At 40.3% G+C, this 27,557-nt stretch overlaps 1 protein-coding gene and 1 pseudogene across 2 annotated transcripts in view; both read right to left on the bottom strand.

Annotated features, from left to right (window-relative positions):
* The window catches only part of Gabrb1 (gamma-aminobutyric acid type A receptor subunit beta1), a 500,511-nt gene that overhangs the window by 59,819 nt on the left and 413,135 nt on the right, over positions 1-27,557 (bottom strand). The gene's annotated exons all lie outside the window — the stretch shown is intronic.
* On the bottom strand, positions 19,928-20,869 carry LOC110294403 (large ribosomal subunit protein uL18 pseudogene; annotated as a pseudogene).

Below are 27,557 nucleotides of genomic sequence, written 5' to 3'. Positions count from 1 at the left end.
GTCTAAGTACTGCTTTTAACTTGGATTTTCTTGTTTTAGCTTTTATCTCTCATCCCTCTAACTTTCATGCTTCCAGCTTTTTATCTCACTGGCTCTGGCCCCTTTATGGTTTCTTTATTTATGCTGGTTTCATCTTTAATCTTTTATCCCCCACTTTCATGTTTTTCTCATAAATCTCATTGGTTTTAGTTTCTCTTTCCTTTGGTTTTTCTCCTCTTCCCATGGCTTAGGTATCATTTATATTGAATTTTGTGGTTGTTGGCTAAAATTTTGTTTTGTTTTCCTATGTTACTGTAGTTTTTAGCCTTAATTTGAGGCTTTGATTTCCCTCAATTGAACTTCTTCTTCTGCTTTTAGCAATTCATCGTAAATTCTTGCTTCTCTGCCCTCTCTTCATATGCTCCTTCTATTTCTTCTTCCAGATTCTTTTAAGGTTCACTTTTGTAGTTACAAGAAGGCTAAAAGCTTGGAGACATGTTGGGGGGACAGGGGGCTACAAGCTAAACTTTATAGTTCCATGGCATTCTCCATTTGGGTTACTACCCTTTCAGGGGGCACTCATTTCAATGAAAGATACCCTCCTTTGAATTATCACACCAGAATGCTGAAAAAATTTCCCTGCCATGCTACCACATTCTGCTTTTTCTTCTATTGGATGCAATAGGCAGCTGTCTTGTTGCTATTCTTCCCTGGGAAGTCTGCACGGTGTCATTTTAGAGCATCTTAGAGGTGAGGTGAATTCATCATTGGGTGAGAAGTAGGCTAGCCTCTTTCCTGCCTTGATCCCAAGAGTGTTGTTGAGATGCCTAGTTTGTGGGACAGACATTTTGTCTATCCAGATTCAGTGTGTTCTGGGAAGCTAGCCAAGATTCGTTCTCATGCCTGTTAGCCCCATCAAGGTGAGAGTCTGTGATATACTTATTTTCTATTTGGGTTTAATGGCGACACACTCTCTGGCACTCTAAGTACCAACTCTGCTAGGAGGTCTTGAAGGAGCTTGACTGCCATCATCAAGAAAGAACAGGATGGCTTCCTTTGGGTCATTCTCTCAAGATGGACTTCTTTACTTTAATGGGAGTCGACCCTCCAGCTCATCCATAGTAACTTTCCAAAGGACAAAAATCCAACAACACATCACATTTCTGTTCTATTTTAGTGACCTTGGGACCAGAATCATAAAGGGTTTTAAGATGCTTCCTTTCAAATGGCATCTTAAAAGTGACATTAGAAAGTAGCCATGCCTTTTATTCCCTGAGAGGTCTCATACTATAGCCTAAGCTAGTCTGAAACTTGCTATATAGCCTAGGCTATCCACAAATGACAATTCTTTTCCTTTGTTCTTTCCAGTGCTGTAACTATGGTGAAGAGCCACCACACTCAGCTTAGAAAAGTGTTCATGTCTCTTTCCTTTTAATCCTATGATGTAGCATTGTGCAGCTAGAGTGGGATTCAAACACCAGGCAAGTAAGATGGAAGATGGACCGATACTCAGACCCAGCACTTTCTGTCCAAATAACTACAACTCCAAAAGCTTATCTAATCTCTAGTCAATGCCATAGAATGTGCTATTCTACAATATGGAATCCAGAGGATAGAGGGAAATCAGATTCAGATCCAAGCTACTATATTCACTAGTTTGTAGCTACTGAACAGGTTACTTCAACTCTTATTGACCCCTCAATTTTCTTATCTCTGAAGTGGGTAGAAAAAAATTCATTTGCATGTGAGATGTTTGCTACCTTACCAATCACATCATAATTTCTCAAAAGCACTGTGTTACGTAAAATGTAAGAGTCAATTCATGTTTCTGTCTCCATTAGCTATTGAGTCACATGAATGCGTGTATGTGTGTGTGTGTGTGTATGTGTGTGTGTGTGTATTCTCACCCTGTCCCCAACATACACATAGGTGCATGCACTCAGAAACACATTTTTTTTTGCTCATGTTGGTGCTTGAATTACCCTTCTCTGAGGCATCTTATAATACATATCTCCACAGTGTTTCCCATGTGCTCACTACTGTTTCTATACACACATATTTTTACCCTGGTTTCCAGTGAGCATCTGAGAGTCAGAAGTTGTGTCCTATTCACCTTTGTATTCTTAATATGTCACAAAATAGTTGGTAAGTGATGTGAGTGTAACAATTATTTAATAAAAATGAGGTCTAAGGATCTGCCAATAACTATGTCATAAGTATATTAAGGGAAAAATTCTTCTGCCTCATCAGCAACAGATAGACAATATCCTAAGTTTTTGCCACCCTGTTCTGTCTTTTGAGATCCTAAGTAGAAAGGGCTTCTCTGCGGTCAAAACTGTATTTGGGTTAATGGACAATTGTACAAAAGATAAAGGTCCCAGAGTTCTCTGAGAAGATCGCATTAATTATAAACACCTCATTTCCTTGGATAATGCCCAGATGGTATAATTCCACGTGAGAATCTCATCAATAGTCTATGAATGGGGCAGATTCTGAAGTGCTGTCATCAGAGACTTAAACACAGTTCAAGACATTCCCATACCACTCCTTTCTCTTTATACTCTGTTCTCCCTTTACAACTGAATCCTGAGAGCTTCCCTGAGTTCCTGTCTCCATGAATTCATTACTCATTCTTACTGCTGGATTGGACATAAGCCAGACTGACCACAACCCCTATTCTGTTTGTCAGTCTTCAGTCCACATTTTACATAGGTTCTAGCAGCATCTCACCCCATTGTCTGCAATGTTCCCCTGACATCAGTTTCTCTTGGTCATCCTGCTATGTACACGATCGCTTCTCCCAAGATTTCTCAGTTTTCATTTTCCTCCTTGAGGAAATTAGGAATGTTAGAGGCTATAGCTTCTTTTCTTCTGGAATATCCCAGCATAGTCTTCCCTTCTGAGCAGAAGACTGACTGCAGTTTTAGTGTCTATAACTCCAGTAGATGGCTTCATGTCATGACATGGCCTCTTAATCCTCTAAGAAAACCTGTTGTCCACAAACTCGGCATTGAGCAGAGACTTCAGATTTATCTCTGACATCTTATTCTTGAACTCTACCAACCAATCACCATCATTTTCTGAATCATCTCCTGAATTACTCTAACGTCTCCATGGGGCCTGCCGTTATCTTTATCATAGCTGGCTGAAGCTACTGTATCCTTCTCTTCTCCCCTATGTCGTTGTCCACAGTGGCTGTCCTTCGGCCCTTCAGTGCCAATACCTGCTTGTGCTACTCTCTGGCCTCAGTGGTGCCTCATCATACTCAAAACACAGAGCAAGATGTTCAGCCAAACCCAGGAACCACCAAGAGAACTGTTTCTTCTCTACTCCAGTGTTCTCGCCATCAGCTTTCCAAACTCAAACCCCGACAAGTCTGCCTTTATCCCTTTAAACACTCACATTTTCTCTTATTACAAACTCTTAGACTAGGTACTATTTCTGCTGGAATGTGGATTTCTAAGTTTTCATCTTAGCAGTTATTTTACTATCTGTCCATTCGCTATCTTCGCTGATAAGTCTTTGATATATCTCTACGAGAATTTTTATTTATTATCAATGCCAACAGTGTCATTAGTTCCTGACTGCTGACCTCTTTTGTTTTTTTTTGTTACTTTGTGTTACTTTGTACACACCAAAAATCCATGAAATGTTTCTTGAGAGGCTAGTATATGGCAGTTTGCTGCTTTGAGTCTAGATCCAAACCGATTAGGTTCTAGTTCTGACATCAGACTTATAGCGATCTCTGAGGAGGTATTCAACAGTTCTAGACTTGAGTGTACTTATTGATAAGGGCAAATAATGCTAATACTTATTCTTACAGAGTTCTTGTGAAAATCCACTGAAGTAACATGTGTAGGGCTTTCAAAACAAGGCCTAGCACATAGTAGGGCCTCAACAAACTTTTTGAATTATTTTTATTTTGTCTCTGATCATAGCCTGCACTGCATGGTTGTCTCATATGAAAGTGAATATAGATTCTTAATTTAAAGCTCATTTTGCTTTCCATAAAACATACCGTATGTGAACTTTTTTTTGGTGTTTTCAAATTAAGATTGAAAAGAAATGGAGCAGACTACGATTGTAATGGCCGATTTTATGCAGTAAATTAGGAAGGGTGCTATTTGTTAGACTCGCAGTGACACATATGGTTTCTTCCATAGGAGTGCATAACCAAGTTCCTAACAGAAAATATCTCTGAAACAAGGTTTTATTTGCACATCCACTTCTACCAGTACATTACTGAATTCTATCATTAGAACCCAGGAACAGAGGAATCTTGTATTATTAACGTGGGCAGGGACATCTATCTTGCTACATGAAATGATTTCCTTAGATATAGTAGAAGGTTGGACTCCAATTTTATTTTATAAAACCAAATGTGTAGGAAAAAATTAAGACTGGGCTGTAGCACTCCTGCAACCAATAGCTTGAAAAACATATTGGCAATGGGGAAGGTTATTTCTTACACTTTTTATATCCTAAAAATAATCACTCTACTCTCTATATTCTTTGTATTTCTGAAAAATAATCTTTCTTATCCCACATCACAGATGTCTGCATAGCTACAGACTCCACTAGCAAAATAACAAATGGATTCTCAAGATTACACTGCATCTGTTCGTGGGGGAAAAAAAAGCAAAGCACTTCCCTGCAGAGAGTAGGAATAGCCAGTGCCTTGGTTGTACCTCATGTAATTATATTTGGACAAATTAGGTGGTCCTTCTTGTGTCAGTCAATGTAACAAGATCTTAAAGGGAAATAAGAATTCATTTTTACTTCGTGTCTGAGGCAGAAAGCACACATGCAGAAGACCAGATTACTATTGCTTTAAAAGAGGAACTGCCATCTGTCGTGTGTAGAAACTAATACTCAGGCACCCTTTAACTGTGGAAAGAACTTTGACATTGGGACTTTTCCATCCACAAATAGCCGTCAGGTTTTCACTAAGGGAATGCATAGGTTTGACTATTAACACAAAAGCAGAATGGGGAATAGGCACTTTTTTTTTGTCTGAAAATTTAATGTGTTAAAATTGAACTTGAGTACTAGCAATATAGAAAATGTTGTTTATTTCCCTCTTACAGGTTAAAGATAAGTACCTATTCACAAGGACACCAGGCACTCCAGAAATAGGTTCCAGAGACCCCTGAGCTGGAACCTATGATGAATGCCCACTCTTTGACTACTAGCTATCATGATACCAGAAGGTGCCATGAGAGTTTCCAAAGGAGAGGAAACAGTGGAAACAAGTCACAGTCCTACCTAGCCATGATGCCTGCGAACCATATCAATGATCATCATGGTACAATCACCCTAAGGGTGTAGTAGTGGCACACATACCTTGGTGGTAACCAACAGCTCTGAAAATGGACTTTAGACATTCTTAACAGGCAGGAAACTATGAGTGTTATTGGAAACCTAGCTAACTTCTCAGTGCTAGTGAAGTCATGATTATTGGAGGAGAATCAACAACCACTAACTCATTAAACAAGCATAGTTCCTAACAACAACCTGAACATTTGCACTTATGAATTCACAGTGTCTATGGCTGTCTGCACAAGGCCCACAAAAGATCAAGGCAGTGAACATTCTATCAGGCGAAGTCCCAGGATCCCTGTAGCCAAGGAACTATTTACAGTTTAGGGCTACTCAGCTATAGAAGGAGTTTTTTTTTTTTTCTTCAAGGACATGGCCCCAGTAGTTTGTCCATGCTATAGTGGATGGCCCTATGCCCATGTGCACATTGACCATACTAATTGAACTCGGCGAGCTTTAAAAAATAAGAAGATGAAAGCGGAGATAAAAAGAGATGTGATGTCTTGAGGGTTGATCTGGGAGGAGTTGGATCAGTGCTTGGAAATTAATATGATAAAAATACATTGTGTTCATTGATGAAATTTTCCTTTGGACTTAATGTAACAATCAAAGGCTGTATGTATCTTTGGCCCAGTTTTCCATAAAGATTCATCAGTCCTCTCAGACATATAGGGGAAGCCCTTAAAATGAATCTCTTTTTCTCTCTGTCTCCCTTCTCTCCCACACTGTTTGGGTTTCTATGAAAATTTAAAAATTGGATTTTGCACTTTATCTTATTCATAACAAATCTAATCATCAATAAACATTTACAATCTAAAGGAAGAATATCTGTGTGGGCTACCTCTACATCATTCATTCAGACATAGTGACACCACAATGGCATGGCTGACAGTAACTCCTTCTAACAGTAAGTCTTAGAGAAAGCTACCTCATCTCTTGACATCATAATTTATTTATCTGAAAAGTGGGAATGAAAAAAATAAGAATTTTTTATGACTTTTTTGTAATCACGCCTTTTGCCATTTTTAAGTCCTGAAGACATGCTAGTTATGTGTTCTGCATTAATAGCAATGTATTCTTCTGATTAGATTTCTTCATCATGGGCAGTAAGAGTCAGCTATGGTTAGTTTAAACAGGAAAGATATTATTAAAAGCTATTTTAAAAAGATAAAAGTACAGAATACCTAAGATACAGTCCACAGAACTCAAAAAGGTCAACAAGCTGAAGGGTCCAAGTGAGGATGCCTAAGTGCCACTTGAGAGGAAGAAGAAGCAATCGCAAGTGAGGAGGGAGAAAGGAACCTGGGAGGGAAAATGGACGGGGTGTGTGTAGGGGGAGAGGGGAATCTGATCTGGTATTGGGTGAGGGAAAAGGACTGAAGCCTTGAGGGCCAGCAGAAAGAATGGAAACAGATAACCTTGGGAGGTAGGAGGTTGGGGGGACCTCCAGAATGCACCAGAGACCTGGGAGGAGAGTCTCTCAGGACTCAAAGGGAGGGACCTTAGATGATGCCCAACAGCAGGGAGAGGGAAGTTATAGAGCCCACCATCAGCAGGAATTGGTGTCCAAGACAATCAAGTGAAGGAAGGGGTTGCCATCCCATAATCAAATCTCTGACCCATACTTTGTTCCTGTCTGAAAGAATTTCAGTGATGGAAATGGAAAGGAGCCTGAGGAAAAGAAGGTCCAGCAACAGACCCAAAGTAGGATCCAGCTGAAGGGGAGGTCCCAAGGCCTGACACTATTACTGAGGCTATGGAGCACTCACAAAAAGGGACCTCTTATGAACGCACTCCGGAAGACCCAACATGCAGCCGAAGGAGTCAGATGCAGATAATTGCACCCAACCAATGGACAGAAGCTGCTGACTTTTGTGGTTGAATTAGGGAAAGGCTGGAAGAGGCTGAGGAGGAGAGCAACTCTGTAGAAGGACAAACAGTCTCATTTAACCAGTACCCCAGAGATCTCTTAAACACTGGACCACTAATCAGGCAGCATACACCAGATGACATGAGGCCCCCAACACACATACAGCAGAGGACTGCTGGGTCTGGGTTCAGTCTGAGAAGATTCACCTAACCCCCAAGAGACTGGAGGTCCCAGGGAGTTTAGAGGTCCTGTTGGGTGGGTGGTGGGGACATCCTCGTGGAGAAGGGGGTAGGGAGGAGGTATGGGATGTGGAACAGTCAAAGTGTGGAAGGGGGTAGGGGGGGACAAAATCTTGTGTGTAAAAAGTGTAAAAAAATAAATAAAAGACAAAAAAAATTAAAATAAAATAAAAAAAAAGATGTTTGGTAGCTCAGAGGACTACTTGAGAGAACCACACTCTAAGGCTAGACATCCACGTGGATGGCATAGAACTGGTCTTAGGAAGTTGTCCCTTCACCTGTCCTGATGTCACTCTTAAAGGGGAGGATGGATGAGGACACTAGACCGATGCCAGCAGCTGCTGTTATAGAGCCAGTTTTGCCATACTGGGTACTCCGGGTTGCTTTCTTTTTTTACACCACTAATTTCCATTACACTTTTTCAGTAACTGTGAGTGACTAGTAGAATCTTGGTATGCTTCACACAAGAGCAATTATCAGTAGTATTCAGGCTTGGCAAGAGGAGACAAGCTTTGACTTCAAGATGGCAAACACGTGAAACATAGAAATACTGAGTTCTCAATAAATGGCTAACACATGTTTTGACACACATGAATTGAGATTAGAAAAAACTTACCACTGGTTACAGATTTTTATTTTTACTTCTGTATTTTTTGGAACTATATTCCAATTCTCAACGTATTTTACTTTTTATTATCACTGCTGGTAGTAATTTCCAAAGACTTATTTAGTTCCCTAACTCATATGTGTTGAGAGTCTTGGTGTGGTGGGTGTTAGATGAAGGACCAGCATTGTTTTGTTACCCATGAAGATACTGAATTCTTGGAAAATATCTCATTATAAGAGAAGAGTATATTAAAAAATATGAACTTTTGAATTAGAAAGTATGAGACTTTTTGCAGGTTTCTCACCTTTGCTCCCAGACTTTCCATTTGTAAAGCAACAATAAAATCTATATGCCTGCCCCTGAAGGGTGTCTCTGAGAATTGGACATAATACAAGGTATATAAACAGCACTGGATAAACTGAGATCCACTGTAATAGTTTGTTTGCTTTCAGGAACACCAAAACAAACAAACAAACAAACAAACAAAATAACAAAAAAATCCCAGACAATATTTTTACCTGATTTTGTTTTGTTTTATTTTAATCCAAAGATTGAGTTTCTTTGTGTTTCCTTTTTCTGAGTGATATTATTAATAAACCTGACATGATAGGAACTTTCTAGATAAAAGGAGTAGCTTGAAAGCACAACACGAAAACTAGATCGAATCTTTCAAACTATTTTTATTAAGGTCAGTGACCTGCTTCTCTATGCTACATCCAAACATCAGCCTCATAACACAAGAAGGAAAAGGTCAACTTACTCATGGCATTTACTCTTCAACCTCAGAACCCAGGATCTCTCCATTTTCTCTTTTGTCTTGAGTACAAGTGAAACTAGCAGAGAGAGCTACAGACAAGGGCGTATATCAGTTTGGATACAGGCTGTAGAAAATCTTTGCTCCAAATTTGTTCCTTGGAAGCATCCATCTGCTGAACTGAGCTTGAAAACTAGAGGATGTTCCTATAAACACAATTGTTCCCAGATATATGGATTCAATAAGAAAATGCTTGTCATCCCAAAATTCAGCATTAAATCAGACATTTCTGTTTGCTTTTTTTTTTTTTGGTGGTTATTGGTAAATATATTCAATCAGTTGCTGATATATGCTGTGTGCCAGGTCTGTGCCTGGCACCAATGGTATATGTGAAGGACAAATATATTGTTTATCTTTTGTTATTGATATCACTTACAAGGAAGTTAGGTGATGTTATTATGTTATTAGCTCCGAGGAAGAGTATAATTCATCTATTAATCACCCATCCAACAGTTATGTGATGAATATCTGCTAAGTGCTAAGCAATGTTTTATGTGGTGACGGGTAGTAGCCACTGTCAATGTATACATATACATATACATATACATATACATATACATATACATATACATATACATATACATATACATATACATATACATACATACACATACATACATACATGTGCCAGGACATGTATTCCTCCTTTTTTTAGATGTTTGTAGAGGTTTGAATAAGAGTGGCCCTGATGAGCTCAGAGATTTGAATGCTTGGTCACCAGGGAGTTGGTGTGGCCTTGTTGGAGAAAGTGTGTCACTGGGGGTAGGCTTTGAGATTTTAGAAGTCTAAGTCAGGCCAAGTGGCTCTCTCCCTTTCTGTCTGCAGATCCTGATGTAGAACACCCAGCTACCTTGTTTGTCTGAGTGCCACCATGCTCCTGGCCCTGAGGATAATGGAGCTCTGACACTGTAGGCAAGCCAAAAAGAAATGCTTTCTTTTATGAGAGTTGCAGTACTCATGTTGTCTCTTCACAGTGATAGACCATTAAATAAGAATAATGTTATCTAATGGTTTCAGTGAGCCTATGAGGTATGCATCATAGTACGGAAGAAGAAATATAATGTTAGAAGGGATAGCCAGCTTGTTCAAGGTGACAAAACTTGGAAGAAGTAGATCTGTCTGCCTGCAGGATCCCAATGTAACCTCTGTTAAATCGCCTCTCAGAAGAAGCCTTGCCTGTGACTCACACAGTTGATGAACCAAGCGAATAGATCCATTGAAGTGCAGCAGGAGAGTTATTGCTCCCTCAGGGTTCTTGATATAGCTGCTCTACTAGTGCTACCAATTTCTATAAATGGGGAAAACAGTAATTAGGCCTACTGAGTTGAAATCTGGGCCCAGAGTGATGCTATAATAGCTACAGCCCTAAGTAGGGATGCAAACAGCACCAGTAAGCAACGTGGGGCCTTGAAGAATGACCACAGGAAGCTTTCAGAAGATTTTGCTTTTCCGTTTTAGCCACTGCAAGATCAAACAACTTTACCCCCACTTCTATTTCTTTTTAAAGATTGCTTTTGTTTGTGAACATGGAATATTTTGGGTCTAAAAGGGTTTGTTCAACATCTGGAAAGGTACAGTAGAAATGTTTAAGGCATGAATGTGCTCATTCACAGACTTGTAGACATTCAGGGCAGTGGTTTTCCTTTTTCCTTTTTCCCTTTTCCTTTTCCTTTTCCTTTTCCTTTTCCTTTTCCTTTTCCTTTTCCTTTTCCTTTCCCTTTCCCCCTTTTCCCTTTCCCTTCCTTTCCCTTTCCCCTTCTTCCCTTTTCCCTTCCCTTCCCTTCCCTTCCCTTCCCTTCCCTTCCCTTCCCTTCCCTTCCCTTCCCTTCCCTTTCCTTTCCTTTCCTTTCCTTTCCTTCTTTCCTTTCCTTTCTTTGTGTGTGTGTGTATGTGTGTGTGTGTGTGTGTGTATGTGTGTGTGTTTTCAGGGTGCTAGGACTATGGTAATGAGTTATGAACAAAAGATTCTGCATGTTGGAAAGCAGATGCAGAAGGAGGTCTTCAGTGCATTCAAGGAACCCAAAACATAACTTGGCAATGGGGGAAAGATAAGAAGCATCCAATTTCATCATGTAAATGTCATCATGCTAGAGTCAAGGGAGTCTCAGCAGCTTTGAGAACTAAGTACCTTGTAACAAGGTGACAAGTTCTAGTGACAGGGAGCTCCTGACCTAAACTAGGGTTTATGCATGCAGTGAAACATGACACACAGACACACAGATACACAAACACACACACATGAGCACACACACACATAGACACATTGATACTCAAACACATGTGCACACACACATGCATGCACACATATACATGTACACATACACATGCACACACATGATGGGCTGCACCCTAAATTTGTGAACCAAACCCCTCCTTCTTTAATCTGCTTTCATCAAGTATTTTAGTATAGCAATGAAAGAAGTAATAACACAGGAGCTAAGCCTCATTTATTGTTGGTGGGAGGGGAAATGGTAAAATGATTGTGGAAGGTAATTTTGTAGCTTCTTAATACTCAATATATGGTTATGATATGATAGCCTAATCACTTACTCTTTCAAAAATAAGGCATTTGTTAAACAGGAAACCTGCATTTGAATGTTTACAGCAGGTACCATGGCCACACACAGAAGAAACCAAGATACCCTGTTATAAGTAATTAGATAAATTGTAAAACATTCAGACAATGGGATATTGTTCAGCAATAAAACAAAAATGAACCATTAAGGCATTAAAAACATGGAGATGGTCCAATGCATATTCCCAAGGAAAGAAACCCACATGTTCTAAGTATCAGATATTCCAGATGGGTATAGGTTGAAAGCCTCTTCTGTTCCTTTACCAAAAAAATTTATAGTGAACTCATCTAAATAGAGTTTGGTGTATTAGAGAGTAAAGAGAAGAGCCTGAAATGTTTCCAAAAGAAAAACTATCCACAAATAAATTCAGGAATTACAAAGGCACTGAGTTTTCTAATAGAAATCACACTAGAAGCCAGAAAATAGAAACATCAAATTGATTTGTAGCATAAAAGTCATAGATGTCAATTCTATCAAATTCAGAGGAGTAGAGTAGAAAGGAATTGCCAGACATAGCAAGGTCCTTTAGAGTTTGTTTGTTTGTTTTTTCATTTTGATGTATATGCATGTATTTGTTATGTGTATGTTATTTGTTATTTGTGTGTTTTCAGCTGCCAGTGTAGGCCAGAGGTCAACCTCCAGTGTCTTTCTCTGACATCCATTAGGATCTTACAGAGCCTTGGAGCTTGCCAAGTAGGTTAGGGCCAGAGAGCTTCAGAATGTCTGCCTGCCTTTTCCTATCCTGACTAGGGTTAAAAGTGTGTGCCACCACACCTGGCTTTTTAACAAGTGGAATTTTGGAATAGAACATAGGTCCCTCCACTTGCAAAGCAAACACCTAGTCAATGGAGCCATTTCCCCAGCACCTCATTGTTTAGATTTAAGAATTGTCTTTCATGAAACTACTAGATCTAGGAAGGTCCAGAGCACAGCCATTGTGATTGAGACTGACAGAGCTATGGGAAAGTGTGCTCTATTGCTTTGAGAAGAAACACACACTTAATATTTTGGTATGCTTCAATACTGAGAAGCAAGTGGAGCTGTAAAAGAAGGGTAATCTAGATATAGCACATTGAATAGCTCAGCTGTGGACAATTTTCACTCAGTTATGAAATTGTGAACACTGCATATCAACATTACAAAACATTTTGATATGACTAGGAAGTCTATTAAACATATTAAACATTTTACCAACTCCTCTGAAGGGCTATACAGCAATACTGACAGCCACCTGGTGGGCGAGCACTTGCTAACTCAATTCAGCTTTAGCAAAAGAGTAGAGGTCTGTCACCTGGGAACCTCAGAGCAGTAGGCAGTTTCTAATTTATTTGAAATTACTGCCACATTGTTGATATAGTTAATTGCAAGATAGTGGTATTTGGGAGACAGTAGAGAAAGATGTGTGTGTGTGTGTGTGTGTGTGTGTGTGCCTGTGTGTGCCTGTGTGTGTGTGCCTGTGTGTATGTGCCTATGTGTGTATGTGTGTGTGCCTGTGTGTGTGCCTGTGTGTCTGTGTGTGTGTGTGCCTGTGTGTGTTCCTGTGTGTGCCTATGTGTGTATGTGTGTGTGCCTGTGTGTGTGTGCCTGTGTGTGTGCCTATGTGTATATGTGTGTGTGTGTGCCTGTGTGTGTTTGTGTGCCTGTGTGTGTGTGTGCCTGTGTGTGTGTGCCTGTGTGTGTGTGTGTGTGCCTGTGTGTGTGTGTGTGCCTGTGTGCATGCATGTGTGTATTGGCAGACTTTTGTGAGGACAAGAGAAGGAATCTACAGAAAAGTGTAATGTGTAAATCACAAAACTCCTCCCTCCCTTTCTTCCACCTTCTATTCCATCCTCTTTTCCCCACTTTTTTTTCCTATCTTGAAAGTAGAACCTAGGGCCGATGGAGAACTGCTCTACTCAGTTCTGTTTCCAGCACCATTACACTTCTCTATTGCTCAAAAATCTTTGTTTAACTAAAACATTTGAAAGAAATGACTAAAGACACAGGGCAGGAAAGACCTGTGACCTTTATTTCCTTTCTGCTTCCTGAATGTTCACTACTATGGAGAAAAAAAAATCCTATATCAGCATTTCAAATACGCAAACCAACTAAGTGTGACAGTATGTCTAACCAGCAACAAGCAAATGATAAATTGCCTATTTGGAAGGTAGAAGAAAATACTCTAAACAAATACAAGTTGGGTAGTGATAGAAATTCAAACACAGATATCTGTCTGCTGTCACAATTTAATATTTTCTGGGCCCCAGCAATCTTTTATTACAAAATCAGATCATCAACATCAATCACTTTAGCCACATAATAACATTTTAGCACCTGAAGAATGTGGTAACCCCTGTCTGGATACTGTTTTATACCCAAACTATTCTTTTGTTGCCCCTGACAAGACTTAGATACGGGCAGCACCAAGGAATTACTCATTGTGACGCATAACATGTAAATCTTCATTGACAGCTGATCTTTCAGTTTGAAGTCAGCCTTAGATGTCCCAGGATGGGGTGATACCCAAGGGGGACTTCCCCTTCTTTGAGGAGAAGTGAAGGAGTTAATGGGGGGAGGGGACTTGTAGGGGTAGAATTGGGAAGAGAGGAGGGAGGGGGCTACTATAGGGAGGTAAAGTGAATAAAAACATAAATTGTTGAAAAAAAGTAAAATGTACGATTCTTATCACAGAAATTTATTTTCGTTATTGTCCTTCATAAAGTTAACCAAAGAGTTCAGTCATAAAATCTATAACAAGTATAAAATGCTGAAGAAATTTATATTGTGTTGAAGTTAAAAACACTAGATTTTGAGGCAGGAATGCATGAGTTCAAGGTCTCTTAACTAGTTGTATATGTTTGAGCAAGTGAATTTAAAGTTTCCAAGTCACTATTATCCATTAGTGAGGAGCCATGGTAGGCTGTATGATGCTGAGCATGTTGGAAGCTAAGGCCCAGCAGCCTTCTCAGACAGTTTTAGAATCACAAGCTGATGGATCCTTGGTGAGGTCATTATTTTTAGCTTTGGAACTGTTAGGAAGTCTGCAGGGGATTTTCACACATTCAACAAATTAGCAAAGGTCATCTAAACTAGCTGCATACATTGGCTGGAGATGCTATCAAACAAGGGCTGTCATATTAGATTAAATAACTTCCCATTGTCTGCATTTCCAGTGTTACCATTAAAAGGGTCAAGGTGAATTGTGGTTTCAAACGATCCATTGAGATTGCATTTCACTTTTTAAAAATTTTAATTTAATTTTAATGTGTGTGTGTTTGTTTTGTCTGCATGAACTTATGTGCACCACATCTATGCCTGTTTCTTACATAGATCAGAAGAAGGCATCCAATCCCTCAGAACTGGTGTGACAGACAGTTGTGAGTCACCATGTGGGTGCTTGGAATCAAGCCCCAGTCACCCGAAAGAGCAGCAAGTGCTCTTAACCACAGAGATATCTGTCCGGTCATTAGATGTATTTTAAATCACAAATGTTGAACTCAGTAACATCTGTTTGTTTTCTGTCTATGTCTTTCCATTTTCTCAGCAGGTTGGTGCATTTTCTGCCATCGTAAACCTTTCATTCTCTGTCCAAGCTCCAGTTCAAGATCCACTTCTGGGGAGTCACTCTCAACTTTTCTCATGCTGTGTGCATGACTATTTTTCTCTTGAACTAGGATTGCCTTGTGTTTGAAGGTTGAATTTTGTGGAAAGGTTTGATACACTGGTCAGACAGGGCTTTATATAAACCTCTAATCACATACCTTTACTCTTGATTGATTATCCGAGCTTATGGAGCAGCTGTAGACACCATGAGAGTGGACTATCACCATGGCTCTTGCAAAACTGTGGAGATACTGTGGCTGGGGAAATGCCTTGGTGGTTAAAACGTTTGTGAGGTTATTAAGTAGGATCTTCAGAAGCCAGGAAGATGCCAAATGGGCCTGCCACTCCAACCTCTGAAAGCAGAGATCATGTTCCCGGGGGCAAGCGTATATGACACTAACCATATCAGCAATTGAATCACTCCTGGGCTTGCATAGGCACATGCACACAGGTGTGCCTACACATGGAAACATGCCTAGACATACATGTGCACGCCACACACATGAAATAGAAAAAAAATAGACAGTGTTGATTTCCTTGCTTCTGATGTTGCCATAAATACTGTCAAATAATTAAACTATTTCTCTATATCTTTTTTTTTTTTTTTTGGTATTTGTGATGCCAAATAGTAGTGTCAGCCTCCTTCCTATACATTAGGCAAACACTGTGCCATGACTATATCTTCAGTCACTGCTTTACCATGCACTCTGAATGGTGCCTTTCGATCAGTGCAAACCACAATTTATCGACAATCCCTTTCCTTTTTTGTATCTTTTTTTTCTTTTCCAGAATTGTTCTGTGTTGTTAAGCTGATGGATTGCATAGAAGAAAATGGACTCAGGGCCCTTTCTAAAAAATCACTCTTCAGAGAGGAAAAAGTAGCAACTTTACACCTCGTTTTTGTTCCTTTACTTCAACCAATAGACAACATAGTTATTCTGGAGTCCATTTTCCCATGGTTTTCTAGCTATAATAACAGCTTGGGGTTTTTCATTTTCTATTTTAGTTTTCTTTTGTTGTACTTTCTATGATGGCTTCTTTTAGATCTGTACTCTGTGTGTGTGTGTGTGTATGTATGTGTGTGTGTATGTGTGTGTGTGCCTGTGTGTGTGTGTATAAAAGGGCATGTCTCTCACATTTGATTGAATGAGATGGAAAATAAAAAAAGTAGATCCCCTTTCTACTCCTGCACCGAACTACAGCAGTTATAGTTTATAAACCATTACTTCACGATTATTTCCTCATCTTAGGTTTGATTTTTTTTAATGTTAGCTCAAGTGGATTTTAAACTAGAAAATATTCTTAGTGTTTTGCTATATTCTCTACACACATTAGATCATTAAGCCAAATTCCTATACATGAATCTCCTTTCAAAGAATTAGCTATGTGATTTTGACCACAATGTCAACGAGCCCCAGGGAGCTGACTCTACTCAGATCTGTGTGGTAGACTTGGCCAAAATAATCTTTTTTGACTCTGAGATTCTAAGTGTTTGTGATTCTCAAAATTACTATTATTATTACTTTCAGACATAAATACTTCAGGACTTAAACACTGAACTTCCCCAAGTAACCTCTTTATTGAAAGAAAGGGTCTTGTCAAAGGAAGATTTATTAAGATTTCTTCTGTGATGAAAAGGCTTTTTAAGTCATTATAGTGACAGTCAGAAAAGGATCAAGTCTGTGATTTGTCTCTTCAGCTCCCATCAGCAAGTTAGAAAATGATGCCATTTATTTTCCATAAAACAATGCAAGGAACTCTTCCAGACACTGATTTAGAATTTAAGTTGTAAAAGCAATTTTATCTGAGCAGTAAGCATGATTAGAAGGAGGAATCCTTCTAAATTCCAAGTTTACTGTGGGATGACAATCTCATCCCTCCACTTGATGCCCTGTCTTTCTGCTAGAGGTGGGTTCTACAAGTTCCCTCTCCCTACTGTTGAGCATTTATTTCATCTAAGGTCCCTTCCTTTGCATCCTGAGAGTCTCTCACCTCCCAGGTCTCTGGTATATTCTAGAGGGTCCCTCCACCTCCTACCTTCTGAGGTTGCCTGTTTCCATTCTTTCTTTTGGCCCTCAAGGTTTCACTCCTGTTTCATCTCAAAGGGAGGCTCCAAGACTTGACACTATTACTGATTACTAATGCTATGGTGTGCTTACAAACAGTAGCCTAGCATGGCTGCCATCCAAGAGGTCCAAAAAGCAGCTGAAAGAGTCAGATGCAGATACTTAAACCCAATCATTAGACAGAAGCTGGGGACCCCCTGTGGTTGAATTAGGGAAAAGCTGGAAAAAGCTGAGGAGGGCGACCCCATAGGAAGACCAGCAGTCTAACTAACCTGGACCCCTGAGATCTCTCAGACACCGAGCCACCACCAAGGCAGTATACACCAGCTGATATACACACATATACAGCAGAGAACTGCTTGGTCTGGCCTCAGTGAGAGAAGATTCACTTAACCCTCAAGAGACTTGGTGTTCCAGGGAGTGGGGAGGCGTGGTGGAGTGGGAGTGGGGGCTGGGGCCATCCTCTTGGAGATGGGGGAGGAGGAATGGAATGAGGAACAGTCAGAGGGCAGCCCAGGAAGAGGATAAGGACTGGATTGTAAAGAAAGATTAAATAATAATGATAATAATAATAATAATAATAATAATAATAATAGTAAAAATCCCAAGTTTATGTTCAGCAAGTGCTGATCACAGTTCTTTTAGAATAAAGCAAGCAGTAGGATTTGCTAAAGAAAGGAATACTTTGAGAGTTAAGATCAATTTGGTGTCCAGCAGCAATTATTAATTAGACTGTTTTGCATTTTTTTTTTTTTTTTTTTTTTTTGGTTTTTTTCGAGACAGGGTTTCTCTGTATAGCTCTGGCTGTCCTGGAACTCACTTTGTAGACCAGGCTGGCCTCGAACTCAGAAATCCGCCTGCCTCTGCCTCCCGAGTGCTGGGATTAAAGGCGTGCGCCACCACGCCCGGCTCCTGTTTTGCATTTTTGTGTCATAGATTTTTTTCACCACCAGAAAGAGAACTATCACCTGCCGGATATTTGTGAGGGTACAAAGTCACACTGTGTCATATCTGTGTCACATGTGATTATGATTACGTTGCTAGAACATGGTCAATAGTGTGGGACTGAGAGTAAGAATCAAGAAGTGGCATTTGGTGACTCAGTGGGGACACTTGCTTGTCTCTATAGCTAACTGGGTGGTTTTTACAATGTTGTTTCTCAAAATAACTGAAGCACTACTATATTCTTAGTGTTCTCCTAAAGTGCAAAGGCTCCCCAAACTTAAAAATTCTCCCCAGGTGCAAAGCGGTGTAGAGAACAAAGCTCTAGTAAGATGTAGGCATGCAAAGCTCACTGTGCATAAAATGATCTGCTTAAGTAAGTGTTAGGTGAGTAGAGTGGAAACTTACAAATAATACACAAATGGGACTCCAGGGACTCTTCGCTGGTCTTATAGGGCTTGTTATCAAGTTAGCAACATTATCAAAACTACCATAAAAGAAAAACTGGAAAAGAGAGTCCCAGGATCTCCTTCTCCAAGTTTGCACTTGTCAGAAAGAGGCATTTGGACTTGCTGTGGTCTAATGCTGGTGTCCCTAGAAAATTCCTGTACTGAAATCCCACTCCTTGAGGTGAGTGTACTGGAGAGGAAGGGCTTTGGGCAGTAAATTGGAGCTGCTAAAGCTGATGAAGTTGGCTCCCCATTCTACCCAGTTCTTCTTGCCAGATTTTCTAATATTGGTGCATGTTTGTGGATCCCTGCACTATGAGGATCCAAATATGGAGTCCTTAGCATGTTTAGCGGCTCTTCTGTTCCCTTGATAAGATCTTGACTGGCAATAAAATGCTAACTTGCAACTCAATGTGTTTATATATAGAGAGTAAGAGCACTTTGGGGAAAAGTCTAAGGTATTCTTTTAAATTATTTAGCCATTATTTAATAAACCATTGATTTGAAATGTTTAGAAATATCCCAGGGATTTAAGAAAGTCACATTTCCCAAAGTAGTCTACTTTAAAACAATTTATACCGAGGGCCACGTAGGAGGAACAACAAATGGCTTTAGAACTCATGGAATGCAGCCCACAGGTTACCACAGCCACAGGGGTGAGCCTCAGTGTGGCACGGCCCCGAGGACCATGTGTCCTGAAGACTGCTATGGAGTTCTGCTCTGCTTGTGGCTCTCACATCCCTCTTAATCTAAGAATTGCCTGAAAACTTTAAGGGCTTCCAGTCCCTCACTGGGCAGTATTTCTGGCACTCACAGTACAAATGGTTGCTTTCTTTTGGGCATTGCTGCTGGAGCAGATTCATGATTCTATTACCACCCTAGAGAAGAACTTAGAGATGTAGATTGTCAGCAGTGACCACCATCCTTAGAAAACATTTGAAAAAATGAAGTTGTTAGTGAAGCTAGGTTGAGATGTTTTTACTACTGTCTCTGATATAAGAAATCTTAGGGAACGATATGAAGTTCAGAAAGGCACCCTCTTATTAGTTAAGCTAGTGACCCTTAATGGTCAGAGAACAGGGGCAATGATAGCACTCACTGAGGCTAGACTGGTGATAATTGATTTCTTACACCCATTTTTGCCCCCTGCTTCCTGATATGATTTATTAAGGATTGCTAATGAGTAGATGCACACTTTGAGGATTTAAGGTAGATCAGACTAATTTTCATATAAAAGTTTAGATTTGTGATTCTGTTAAGATTCTTACAAGATAGCTTTTAAAGATAAGTAATAAAATAATTACTTCTTTCTTTGTAACAGGAAATTGCTGCCTGTCAGTAAGGGAAACTGGCTGAGAAACTATCTTGCTTGCTTACACTTTATTAGTCTATAACAAGTTGCTTGGTTATGAGTGTATGAGGTTGTTGTTGTTTTTTTTTTTTTTTTTGCTTGATCAATATGTTTGTTGTCTTTATGAAAAAAATCTTCATAGAAAACTACTTTAGCTTTCAGCAGCCCTTTCCTGAGCTCTGAGGAAGCTTGCCTTCTTTTGAGCAACCCGGTCTTTCTTCTGGGCAAGAGACATTGTGGGACGATTCCACCTCTTCTTCTTCACTTCTCTCTTGGGCTTCTTCTCATAGACTGGATTCTCTCAGATAGCAGCATGAGCTTTCTTATACATCTCCTCCATCGTGTCTGGAGTTACGTTGTTCTTGATGCACTTTGAGAACTGTTTCTTAGACGCATCTTCATCTTCCTCCATTAGGTAGCGCATGTAGTCGGCCACATTCTGACCCATGATGTGCTTCCGATGTACCTCTGCATTGAACTCCTTGCTTTCAGGGTCATAACCAGGGAATCGTTTGGTACTATGAGGGATAGACAAGCCTCCATCCCTTCAGGGCCCCAAAAACTTTATTGCCAGTTGTAGTTCAGGCAAGACCTGCATCCAGATAGCAAGTGAAGGCACCAGGCTGACCGTCAATGCTTTCCACATTGTATTCACCTCCATTCACCTCCACTTGGCCTTCATAGATCTTGTCCATGCCAAACCTATTCAGGAGCCTGCGGGCCAGCAACAGGCCAGTGCAATAGGGTGCAGCATAATTTGTCAGGCCAACTTTCACACCGTAGTTTGGAAGTTCATATGCATATGCTGCACAGATGATCATATCCCCTTCTATATGGGATATGCAATCTGTCAGATGATATCTCTGTTAGTTACACAAACTATCATCCTATATTTGGGTGTGTTGTACTTATTCTTGTCCTGGATCATCAATTGTTTCCGAGCATAGTAGTCAGTTTTACCCTCTCACCACCTTCGAAATCTCACTTGGTATCTTTTAAAGTAGGCCTTATTCTTGACAACGTTCACAAACCCCATCCTGTGGAACAGAGACCCGCAACCTCGGCTCCACGCATACCTACAGAGTCGGCCGCACTAGGGGGAAAAGCGAGGTTTTGTTTGTTTGTTTGTTTGTTTTTAGAATAATTTGTTTGCTTTACATGTGCTATGTAAGGATATTCCCTGTAAAGGTATTGGAAAGCACACTGTTTTTTCATAATCATTATCAAGAAGAAAACTAAAACATAATCACATTATAACTGTATACTGCTTGAAAGATTTTGCTGGGATATTTAAGGAATGGAAGAAAAAAATAATGTAAGGAGTGGTGTGGTATGGCCGGAACATTGTCTCTTTCTCCCATTAACTAAGTGTGCATGTATAACGTTTGAGGGAATGGGGGTTAGAACATTGTTCCTTCCACCCACCGGTTGTATGTATTTATGGATGTTTGTGTGGAGGACTTGGACTCTGCTTGCTGAAGCTTTGCTCTAACCATTCTATGTGTGAATGTGTATATGTCTGTCTGTAGGTTTGTATGAATATGTGTATGTGTTTATGTGTATATACATGTATATTTGTGTGTATGAAGTTTTTGGACTCTGCCTTTTGTTTTGTCCATTCAGTGTGTGTGTGTGTGTGTGTGTGTGTGTATGTGTGTATGATTGTGTACATGTGTGAATTTTCTCTGTTTCATTCTCTTTCTCGCTAGCCCCAAGGAGTTAAAAGAATTCAGTTTTTTCACTGGCCACAGAGTGTGCCAGCCCCAATTAATTAAGCATTTTTCCCCTCAGAAAAATGTCTGCTGAGCACTTCTCTAATTGCTAGCTGCCTTTGGCAGCAGCCCCTGTAGGTATCTGGATCTACCCCTGTCAGCAGCTCTAAGCACTGTCCCGCCCCCCCAATGTCTGCCTGCCTTGGTTTAACCACCACATGGATGTCAAGGCCAGAGAGTCATTGGCAATTTTAATTTATTCTTTGAAAATATGATGAATTTGCACAGTAGATTTTATCATATCCATTCATTATTACCTCCCTTCAATTTCTTCTAGTTCCCTATCTCTTTTACAACCCTTTGCATCCTAATTATTGGTGTTCATATACACATGGGCATAGAGTCACCCACTGTGGCAAGCTACGAGAAGACACATTTCCAAAGGAGAGTGGCTCTCTCTCCCTCAGCAGTCTCTGACTACCAATGTGTACAAAGGTCATGTCACGTCTAGAGATGGGCATTTCACAGCACTCCCCTCCATCCTCTGGTACTTATAGTCTTTCCACATCCTCTTCCAGGATGTCCCAAGAGCTTTGGAGAGGGGGAGGATATACATGACCCATCTATGGCTGAGCATTCACAATTGCTTAGTCTCTGCACAAAACATCTTATTTTGCTATCTAGAAGAAACTAGGCTAAAAGGATAAAGTTTCTCTCCATGTTGAGATTTTATATATATACAAATATATGTATATGTGTATATATATAAGTGTGTGAGTATTTATGTGTGTATGTATGTAAAAATATACACACACGTCTAATCACATACACAAAACACAAGTTATTATTCTCAAGATACTTACCCATAATTTGCCAATATCAGAGATTGATAAAGATTTAGCAGAAATAACATTGAGGGCATTGAATCAAGTGCAAGTATTATAGCTATTGTCAGCAAACATTTGAAGGATGTGTAGCCTACCTAAAGGAAAGGCAGTGACTTGTAGTGGGGTTGATACTCTCTGTGACAGTAGGAAAGAACTGTCACTACAGTAATGGAAATTTGTCAAAGTGCTTGAGATCACACAGCTTGAGAACAGGTGGGATGGTGGGTAAACAGTTCTCCATGTAGAACTCACTGAAACTGTCATATTTCATCTTAAGGAAGTTTGGTCAGTGGCCACCGAGATAATCTCTAATTCTCCATACTCAAGGGTTGTGAGTTCACTGAAGACACCAGATAATCACAGAATTTATTTAACACAGATCTCTTTTATTCTTAACAGTGACAGGCAAGCTTGGGGCATCAACTGTGGAAAGGGAAGAAGACAAGGACCTGCAGTGAAGAATGGTTGAGTGTCTTGGTGGCCCTTTCAGCACCTGATTTTGTACGGCTTTGGTATATCACATACATCTTGACTATCTTAGTTACATTTTCTATCATGTGAAGAGACATCATGACAATTCTTCTAAAGGAAAGTATTTAATTGGACATGGTTTACAGATTCAGAGGGTTACACCATTATTGTCATGGTGGGATGCATGGCAGCTTGCAGGCAGACACGAGGTTGGAGGAGTCAAGAGTTCTACATCTGGATCTGCAGGCAATAGGAAGAGAGCATGCCACTAGGCCTGGCTTGGGCATTTGAAACCCAACACCCCCCCCCCACCCCCCAATGACACACTTCTTCCAGTACAGCCACAGCTGCTCCATTAAGGCCACACCTCCTAATCTCTGTCATGGAGTGACACTCCCTAATGGCTAACCATTCAAATATATGAGTCTATGGGACCATTCCTATTCAAACCACCACACAGGCTTACTATTTTTCTTTAGAATATTGTCAATATTGGCTTTCTACAACTTCCCTATTCACAGCAGTGAGTGTATACTTCAGCCACACACCACACTCACCTCTACACCCATTTTTTTCCTTATCAATCTTGAATTATGTTTTATGTGACTGTTTTGCATTGGATTTGTATAATAGACTGTAGGGTACACTAAACCAGGGGTCTTATTTTACCTGGAATACAATAAAGATTTTAGAAACTTTAAGAGTGAATGAATAAAATTAAAAATCTGAATTACTGCTAATAGAGATAATTACTATTGACAATATTAAGTATTAATTAAGGTGGTTTTATGATGTTCCTTTTGATTCTCCTGACTATTAGGATGAGACTGAAATTCAAAACAGGAAATTTTGAAAAGAAAATCTCAAAGCATGAATATTTTCTCATTACCATCTTTCTTTCTTCAGGAAACAGAAGCTGTACATAGAGTTGTGTAAGGGCCATGTTTTTAAATGCAGCAAATGATGGATGCTTTCCTTCTAGAAGTTGGAAGAACTATGGGAAAACTCCTTGTTGCATCAGTTTTATTTCTACCAAGTCATTCAAGCAGCCATTAACATATTGGCTCATCAAACACGCAGAAGAATGCTAAAATTTGACTGCTTAGCTTAAGAACGCATGGTGATCAATACGTCAATGATAGGGACAGACATGTGCCCTGAGAGTCTTTTAAAAGGATTAAATATTAACCTAAGTGCAACTGAGTCACTGGCCTGTGGCTGTGACAGCGAAGTGCACAGGAATTTAATGTTGAGTCAAATTACCAGCAGAATGTTTTTCTACTTGATGATCCAAGATCTAATTTCTATTGATCTATCTCCTAGAGAATGGTGTTGGTAAATCTGAACAAACACCATTACAGTAATGTAGGATTTGAGAAGCTAGAAGCAAGAACCGTGAAAATAGTGTGCCCCATACATCTGAGGTATGGAAGAATCTGAAACTTCTAGGAACCCACTAGGCAAAGAGACACAGGAAATGAACTATCTCGGCACTCTGCCATCAACGCAAAGAGGACTTTGATTGTCTGGTGATGTACAAAACATCGGCTTTTTAGGTGAAAGCAGGTGATATGGGGGAAGATGGAAAGGACAGAAGAGGGAAGAATGATAGCATTGACAGCATCAGCCGGAAGCTGAGGGATGGCAAATGGCAAAACTGTAAGCAAAGTCGCACCCAGCTGGAGCAGGAGCCAGAGTCAGAGCAGCTCAGCCCCAAGTGAGAACTGTGACCACCCTTTACAGTGTGGTTAAAATGCCCTGGTCATGGTGCAGGCATTTTGTTTGTTTGCTGCTGTTGCTGCAGCTGCTATTTTTTTTTTAACTTTTTCCAATTTTTTTTAATTAGGTATTTTCTTTATTTACATCTCAAATGCTATCCCGAAAGTCCCCTATATTCTCCCCCCACCCTGCTCCCCTACCCACCCACTCCCACTTCTTGGCCCCGGTGTTCCCCTGTACTGGGGCATATAAAGTTTTACCACAGGCAAAAAATAGGTGATTTATTGTCAGATAGTTGGCCAATATAAACCTTAAATTTGTTTTAATCAATTCCTTTTTAAAATTTATTCACTTTACATCCTGATTGCTGCCCCCCATTGTCCCTCCCACAATCTTTCCCCCTACCTCCTTCTCTTCTCCTTTGAGAGGGTGGTGCCCCTTCTCCGTTATCCCTCCACCCTGGCACATCAAGTCTCTGCAGGGCTAGGTGCATTGTCTCCCACTGAGGCCAGACAAGGCAGCCCAGTAAGGGGAGTATATTCCACAGACAAGCAAATTGCATATTATCTTAATGACAGCATGGGGGAGTTGATCTTCTATTTGATTTCTGTCTCTCAGCCCTCCATGTTTTCAACAGGTGGGCCTGTCTCCTCAATAACCCGGTCTTCACTTCTTGCTCTAGTCAAATCCTTGGTTCCTAAAAGGTCTCTCACACCCAAGCTGATTTTACTATTATAGCCTTGGTCTTGAGCCTGGAACTTGGTATGCAGTCACTGCATATTTCTCATGCTCCTTTCTAGACTTTTCCCCTTCTTTTCTTTTCAAACCCTCCTGAATTTCCACCTCACATCATTTTGCTGATTTCTGCCAGTCCAAGGTTAATTCTTCTCTATATGGTTAGCTTCTGCGGCACCTCCATCTGACACTCTGACTGTTCATCTAACTGCCTCTGATGGTCTCTCATCCCTTCACAACTACAGTGCTGGATGGTGTATAGGGGCATCCTCTTCTACATAGTTTCATCGCCTTTCCCTGATTCCTTTTTCTTGAATGGAAAACTCCATCCTTAGGTAAATCTATTGTCCTACTTTCTCCAAACCTGACATCATGTAAATAAACAAAGTGAAAGAAGAGCAGGAACATGCCATGGGGTGGCACTTAGTGTCCGCAATATGCTCTTAAGGACACAGCCTTCTCAGGCAGTGCTAGCTCTCCCTTTACTGGTCTGAATAAATTCATGTTTCCAGACCAGATGTTTTGTCTGAACTTTAGACTTTAGATGATAAACTTGATACTTCTTAAATGTATCACAGACAAAGTAAACTTAAAATGTTGAAACGAATTGTTTTGTTTTCCCCCTGTATCTTTCCTTTCTGCAGATAATGGTGTTTTCTTAGACGTTGACTGATAAAGACTTCTTTGTAAGATTTTGAATATCTGTAGACCCTGCTCATAAAAGACCACACATGGGTGATGTGTATCACAGAGTTGGTGGCTTATCTCATTTCTGTTTTATCTGAATTTTCTGCATTTGTGTTTCTGGGGCTATTTAACATATAGCCTACTTCAACCTACCTATGAATTTCTGTTTATACAGAATGGGGCCTTCATCTCCCACCCAGGAATGACACACCCTAAGGTTACATTGAGGATCAGAGAATAAATCGCTTTCATCCGTTTGTGCCTCACATGAAGCAAGAGCTTTATTGCATCCTGAGAAGTGTTGGGGGTTTTGACTCTGAATCATCAAAAAGGATGCCACTCTCAAAGTTCTCTAATTGAGAAAGGTTCTCATCCAGAATGGTTACGCTGAAGGCTGGAAAATATGTGTTCTTCAGAGTGATTCATGGACCAGAAGTTCTCCAAAGCTGAGATATGACCTTCAGCTCCTTTCACTAAAACTCCCTCTACTTTGTGGGCATAACAGCAAACTAGAAACAAATGGAGTATGCAAATACTTTTTATTATAAGGACATGACTTTTAATAACCTATTTACCATAATACTATTTTTCTAATGTGGTCTGGTTTCTAGCTCCAAATTTTCGGATATGGGTATATAACTTAGAGTAACTACCCAACCAGGGAAAGTAAGAGAGATCGTGGCACGGAAGGGATAGTAAGGTAACAGGTGTTATGAAGGGGGAGGGGAGGTCAATACGTAGAGGGAAGGAGAAGGGGCAAATAACACTAAGAAGGTTTGATAAAGCCCCAAGGAATCATATTTTTCATTTATCTAACATAATGAATAAAACAAATAAATTCACACACACATACACACCAGGAACAAAATCAAGGCAAATCTTTTTTTTTTTTGGTTTTTCTAGACAGTTTCTCTGTGTAGCCCTGGATGTCCTGGAACTCACTCTGTAGACCAGGCTGGCCTTGAACTCAGAAATCCACCTGCCTCTGTCCCCCAAGTGCTGGGATTAAAGGTGTGCGCCCCCACCGCCAGGCCCAAAGCGTATCGTAACAGAAACTCCAGTATTGTAGTGAGAAACCTTCACTCAAGCTGTTGTCCGGAATAGAGCAACTGATTCTCCAAAACAATACAGATTGCTGCTGTTGCTCTCGGTGGCCTCACAGAGGTTGAAAGTAAGGCCCTATGGCTGAAGACACCGCATACTTCAGACGCAGGACTCTGACAATTCAAACTGATTCTTACTGCAAGACCCCTTCTTCTGCACTAGCTTCCACAGTACCAGAAAGGACTAGGTAGGCTGCCCAGGGAGGAACACATCAATCATGCTATCTAGCCATGACACCAACAAACTATACCTATAATCATCATGGAAAGATATTCTTAAAAGTGCAACAGTGGTACTCACAGTTTGATGGTAACCAGCGGTTGTCAATAGAAGTGCTGACTTGGAAGAGGAAAAATTAATCTCTCAGGGTCCCACCCATGGACAAACTAAACACTGATGGCTGATGAGAGGAGGGAACTCCAGGAATGTGCTGGCTAATTATGTTTCC

This window comes from Mus caroli, unplaced genomic scaffold (genome assembly GCF_978045245.1).
Source record: "Mus caroli unplaced genomic scaffold, Mus_caroli_1 scaffold_4, whole genome shotgun sequence".
NCBI lineage: Eukaryota > Metazoa > Chordata > Mammalia > Rodentia > Muridae > Mus > Mus caroli.
This window is presented reverse-complemented; position numbering and strand designations above follow the sequence as displayed.